The sequence below is a fragment of the Papaver somniferum genome, chromosome 2 (genome assembly GCF_003573695.1).
Source record: "Papaver somniferum cultivar HN1 chromosome 2, ASM357369v1, whole genome shotgun sequence".
Taxonomy (NCBI): domain Eukaryota; kingdom Viridiplantae; phylum Streptophyta; class Magnoliopsida; order Ranunculales; family Papaveraceae; genus Papaver; species Papaver somniferum.
The window spans coordinates 86,348,261-86,355,147 of NC_039359.1; the positions used below are offsets into that span (position 1 = coordinate 86,348,261).

Genomic DNA, 6,887 nt, shown 5'->3' on the forward strand with positions numbered 1-6,887 from the left:
GAAAGAAAGAGAAGGAAATTAAGGGAGGAATGGGAAAACGTGCCCGTTACATAAGCAGCTAATGCACGAATAAAAGACGTGCCCAAATATCTAGGAGAAGTTATTAGGAGTGAGAAGAATATGCGACGATAGTTTTTCTTCAAGGCACCCATTAGTCATTCAAGCCCGAAGAAAAGGGGCAAATTGTGTACACATATATCTCACTATCAGACACGTGTATATAAAGAGGCACGTGGAAAGCATGCAGGCCAAAAACATCGAAACATGATGGGTCACGAAACACCAAATAAACCCCGAGGAGTTACTTTATCTCATCCCAAAAAGAGAAGCCAAGATCAACAGTGGAGAGAAAGTTAGCTGACACGGACTGACAGGGGCAGAAGACACTTGTCTGACACGAGCAGACCCCTCAACTACCCACATTAAACACTCCGAGCAGTGTACGTGTCGACCAACCTGTGGAACGAGCGAGGATGCCCCTGCGGGATCAAGGGGGAAACGCAGACCTCCGCGCGATGGACGCAAGGACACAAGAAGATAAGGTTCCAACGGTCTTCAGAGATGGGACCCACGTTCTAACCTTATAAATACCCAATCTCCACCAAGAGGAAGGGGAGAAAAAAACATCAGGAAGGGAAGGAAAGAGAGAGAGAGAGAAATAGCAAAGGTAGGTTAATCCCTGAGAGGAGAGAAACATGTAAACCCCAAAAATCATTCAACTGTTCGTGTAACCGTGAAGAACATAGTAGAACAACAAATCCCGTGGATGTAGGCCTTAGTGCTGAACCACGTAAACCTTGGTTTTATTTACATTTCAGCACTTTACATTCATTTAGCTCCACACGTGTTTGCTTATGTGTTTTGTTTTCCTTAATACTTATATCCCATGCACAAACGCCACGCCTGGAGTGGTTGGAGGAGGCCATGATAAACCCGAAGGTTTTGAGCCAATGAATCAACACCAGGGTACCATCATCATAATCTCCTTAGATGTTAATGATTGATTGTGAGCGTTCGGACACGCACGTGGTTCGTGTGCTCACAACTATAGTGGAGTCTAAAATATTATGGATTCTTTTTGATGTTATAATGGAGTCTGATGGAGGGCAGAGTAAACGATGAAGGTTTGTTCATCTTATTTTGCTTGTTTACCTCGTTGATGTCTTAGTTAAAGGAACTGGAAGCTATTATGAAGCTAAAGAACTCGATACTGATGAATTTCCAACTCAGGTCGTATCTACAGTGACATTGTCTTATGTTTCATCTTTTACTAGTCTGAACTTGCCTCCAAATAAATAAAAAAACGAAAATGATTTCTTTGAAGCATTCCCTAATGGATAATATCCTGGTTTGAAGTCTTTGAACTTTGAACCAATAAGTAATATAAATGTACTCTTTAACATTTACGAGAAGAAAAGACAAAAAGCAAAGTTACTCGGAACATTTACAGAGACAGCTTGAATCATGCTCATTACCAACTCTTTTGGTTTTGCTTCTTTTTGTGTTTTTCAAATGCCTTTTCAATTCAATATTTTTACGTATTTGGCGCACTTATTCATTCAAGGAGTAAGAAATTCTTTACAAGTGGTGCTCCATTATTAAGGTGAATCCCAAGAAATTGCATTAACTTAAGACATAAATGGGAAGAGAACTAATTAGTTACTGGGGATCCTACTGTGCAGAAAGAAAACCTCCTCACATGCTTATCATCAAGATTACTTGACCTCCTTGACCTGCACCAGTCAACAAGATATGTGTTAGTGGTTGAATCTCATATTTTGACGTCAATTGTTCGTTAAAATATATATATATATAATCTCTCACGAAAAATGCTAACACCCAAACACTAAGTCAAACAGAAAAGAATTTACCGGCATGAGTTTCATATTTCCGAAAGAAAGAATCCAAGCTCCGCTTGTCAATATTTCTTTTCTTCGTGTATCACTTTCTTTGGTCTATAATGGACGTCGATCTTCTTTATACTGAAAGCGAAACAATGAATCAGGGAAGCAATATAACTAATATATGGATATGGGTTCGGGGCTTCCTCCTAATAAAAGTGACCAAAATAAAAATTATTACCTGCAGTTTTGTGGTGCATTCCATGTTCCCTTCCATGAACTCTTAACACCGGGTGACAAAGACTTGTAGTTTCTCCAGTCATCAAGCAGAATACTCAAGTCGTGAATTTTGTTATCCACCCCAAAGCAACAATTTCCATGCATTGTGCAGACTTGGTTGAAATCTTTACGTGGTTCACATAACCCACCAAAATAAAGTGTATTGAGAAACCGAATCGTCAATGCAATTTCTCTTATAATCGGATCAGCTATGAGCCCATAAGTACAGCTTGGTCATGTCTATGAGGATATGTAATTCTTGATTCATACCAAACCTTATAGAACTGTATTGTTCTACGGTTTGATCTCACGTATATAAAGCCTGAATTCGGTTTGTTATCCAAGGCGTAAAAGTTATTCTGGAGATAATTATCAGTAGATATTTGGAAATCGGTATCTACGTAAAACTGGGTAAATGGATTTCGAAACCACAATATATCTGCATCCTGTGAAGATTAAAAAAATAACTGTAAACTAAAAAATAAAGTGATATATAATCTTATCATGTACCGGTTTAAAATTCCATTATTGCCGAAATATAATCTTCGTTCTTAGAAAATATGTATTAACACATTTTAGCCTAAAAATATATATCAAACTGAAAAAGCAATAATATTATTTTCAGACTGCGTAGAATAAAGTTTCTTGCATCTACATACCGTGAAAACGAAATTGTATCCCATTTGAAGAACACTTCTCTAGATATCAATCTTACTCCACACCATCTTTAAGTAATTTCCTTTCATAAAATATGCTTCCACGGTGAAATCAACTCCTTCAACTTTCAAAGCATAGCAATGAGGATGCACTTCTAAACAACGCTGATATGCTCTCTGGTCCATTGCAATGATTCAAAAGATTTTTGGTGTTTTCTCCTATTTTAAAGCTCTCAAGAAACAAATCCAATATTGAGTTTGGAGCTGGAGCTGCCCATGCTTCATTCAATGTTGTTAAGATAACAGTTTTGTCTTTCATCGCTGCTGCCTTCAGTAGTCTCTCCAGTTTCGTTTGCTCATCGTTCTGCAAAAGTTAGAACAAATGCCAGTTGAAACTGTACATTGAATAGTAAAAATCAAATTGGATACTTAGTAATGTTAATGGAGGGGCATCACTAAGATCATCGTTTTGAGACGAAGATAAAGACACTGTAATGGATATACATTTCTGTAGAAGATGAAGCAAGGTACGGCGAAGAGAGCGAATAACAACATCCCCAGCATCACCACTCGGCCGAATATGCTAACAGGATTAGGCGACATGAAGGCTTTTGAACTCCTCCCCATGGATGCTGATGTTCTTTCTTGGTAATGCATACTGCCTAAAAGTTGCAAAATATTGTACTGTTGAGAAGTACAGATTGTTGGAGATGAGGCTAGTGGTCTTTTTATTCAAGTTCCATACAAAAAAGTGTTAACTCGTTTCCTAAAGTCAGGATAAGTTGATGAGCTAGATCTGGAGTTTACTCTTTCACATGTGATATCAATGGTGTTTAAAAATGATGTTATCTTGAACTTGATGCACCTAATGTCACGAGGTATGACCTTGCAGTGAATTATAAAGTCTAGAGGATAGGAGTTGACCTGATAAACGTAGGCAACTAGTTACTTATAAGTACATTAAAGTTTGAGATCAATTAGTGAATTCAATATTGATCGCTTTACTGATAATGTATTAATAATAACTAATGTAATCGATCCAGGTCGTATGTTAAGGAAAACAAGTCCAATTAGAAGAACTTCACATGATCATTTAAAGGTAAAAGTTACTTGAAGTTTTTGTCCAATTATTGTAGGGACGGAGTAATTTCTTTTTAAAAAAAATTGTCCAATTAAAAATCTCGAGTTTTTAATTAAGAGAACGATTTTGACAATATGATCGCGTAGATTATGAGCCACATCGCCACAACTATTCGAACTTGAAGATATAATTTGGGCGATGAGCAACTTAATCGTATAAGGAACGATTTTTCAGTTGCACTGTGGTGGTGTATTTGAAAGGAAAGAAGTGGGAAGATTTTTAACAAAAAAAAAAAGAAAAAAAAAAAAGGAAAAAAAATGAAAGGAAAGAAATATCTAGCGTCATTAGGGGCGATCCTGAAAAAATTAGGAGTTTTGTATTTCCAATCCATAGACAAGATTATGGGATGTCCAAATTTCCGGAAATTACCAAAGTACCCTTACACAATCGGTAGTTTAGAAAGTGGTATTATCTACCGATTATTAGTATTATCAATCTTGTGGCCGTTACCGATTATTCTAGTTCCCAAATTCGAAAAAAAAAATGAGATTTTGGCAAAAACAAAATTTGGGGCGTCTTAATAATCGGCAGTTTAGAAAAAAAAAAAACTTAATAATCGGTAGTTTAAAATATATTTATGACTAGCGATTACTAGTTTGTTTAAGAAAGGGTTATTGCCATAATCGGCAGATACTATCCTATAATATCCACCGATTGTTAAAGTACAAAACTCAATTTTATCTGTTTTGCAGAAAAAAATGAATTGCAACCGTCTATAATCGGTAGAAAATGAAAATAATATGACTACCGATTGTAATTGCCGACACAACCTTTGGACGATTAAGACCACCCAAAACCTAGGAATTTCATTTCACTTCATTTTCTTTTCAACTCTTCTTCTCCTCTTTTTCTTCCCTTCTGATTGTGGAGAGTAAAAACACTATCCCCCCATTCAAACTTCAATTCATCGTCGTCGTTCATCGCCGATTCCTCCATAAAACGATGACTGATACTAATGAACCCACGAGAGATCGAGAAAAATTAAAGAACAAAGCGGTTGTAACTGCTGCAAACGACGAAGAACATGACGAAGACAATGAACACGAAGAGGATGGCGCCGCTGATGTAGCTGGTGGTGGTGATTCTGATAACCAAACTCTCCAGCAAATGGCCCCAATTAGGTAAGTTTCTATGTTTTATGTGTTTATGTTGCTTCAATTTGACGAATCCATGAAAATAAATTCTAGGGTTTTCTGTTATTTCCAAGAATCGGTAGCTAAGATCTTCATTTTATCTCCCGAATGTGTCCATTTTCTAGGGTTTTCGGTTACATCGACCAGAATCGGGGGTTAGAGTTTATAGATTACTTCCGATTATATATAGTTGTTACGATTTAAACACAGGGAGGATGTAGGGACACACAATTGGTACCCAGAATCGGAAGTTACTATATAATATTTGTCTTCCGATTGTGTATAATCATAGGTTAGACGAAATCATATTACTACCGATTATGTAAGTTGTAAAATTTGAAAATTTTGTGATTTTAGCAAAATCCTATTTCGGAGCTACGTTTTAATCAGAATCCAATGGCTATTTCTTTACTTCTGAGTATATGCAATCGGTTGATATGTTATATTGTATTGTTCCGATTATTATGTCTCGTGACTTTATCAGTTTCTGAACCCAAATTAATGCACAATCGAAATACGAAAACTAAAATAAGACTTCTGATTGTGTGTAATCGGAAGACAATCTTTTACCTTATCTTCCGATTGTTAATAATCGGAAGTTTATATTTTCATTCTTACTTCCGATTGTGGAGTTTGTAATGTAATTTTTACGAACCAATTTTATTGTTTAGGACCAGGGGAGGCAAGAAATACCAAGATACAACTGTTACAGGTCCCGTCAAAAAGGGGTAAGAAACTAAGCGCTAGTGCGCGGAGAGAAAGGAGCCAAAAAGAAGTGGAACCAAGCGCTCAATAAGAAACTCAAGAATAAGTAAAAGCAAGCGCTCCAGAAATCACTCAAGATGAAGTTGGACAAAGTGTTCCAGTAATTACTCAAGAAGAAGGACAACCAAGTGGTACAAAAGGAGCAGGAGGAGTTACAAGGAAGACAATCGCGAAGAAAACATCACACCTTATACCCATTTCTTTGAAGAAGACGGGTTTTGAAGAAGAAATCCCTGGGCTTCCTAGAGATGGAGGAGCATTGTTATTTGGCTACAAAAACTCTTGGGTCAGAGAAATCTACGAAACCGAGGTAATAATCGTATTCTTTTTAGCTAACATATTGTCGTTTTATTCGTAATAATACTCTATTAATTTTTACTTGTGTTATGTGTTTAATAGTATCATTCCGATGTGATTCGTCTACTCAATCCCACTACCGCACTAGCAAAAGTATTGAAAGATTGGCCTTTATCCGGTGAATGTGAGAGGTTCAAGAGAACTATAGTCAACTCGTGATTAGCTAGTACTGCCGAGAACTCAATGTTGGACCATGATCGGGTCGCGATATCGGCTTTTGTGGAGAGATTGTATCCCGAGACTGACACCTTTCATATGTCATTTAGGGAGATGACCATTACTCCAGATGATTCGAAGAAGATTCTTAATCTCAATGACCATGGTGTAGCTGTCAAGTATGAGTGCACAAAACAGTTAAGTTGGGAACAACTTTATGATTTGTGTAAAAAGTGTTTTGGTTGGGATAAAGAGACAGCAGACATTGAGTTCAACAGGTGCTTCTCTTACAAAACTAGACAATTTAACATGAGTCAGATGATCAAGATGTTCAAAGGAACTGCCGAGAAAGGACCATTAAGTGATGCTGAAGTGGATGCCGCGGCCACCGCCTATCTCTTGGTTATATTGGGATGTGTCATATTCCCCAATGTCAGTGGTAACCGAGTAGACGCCAACCTTCTACAACTATTGCATCCTCTCAATAAGGTCGCGGACTACTCCTGGGGCACAACAACTATTGCATTCTTGATGGCAGAGTTGAGAAAATCGTCGAGGC

The 6,887-nt window shown here is 37.3% G+C and overlaps 1 pseudogene; it reads right to left on the bottom strand.

Moving 5' to 3' along the window:
- Positions 1-1,550: 1,550 nt before the first annotated feature.
- On the bottom strand, positions 1,551-3,562 carry LOC113353668 (annotated as a pseudogene).
- Between the last annotated feature and the right edge of the window lie 3,325 nt (positions 3,563-6,887).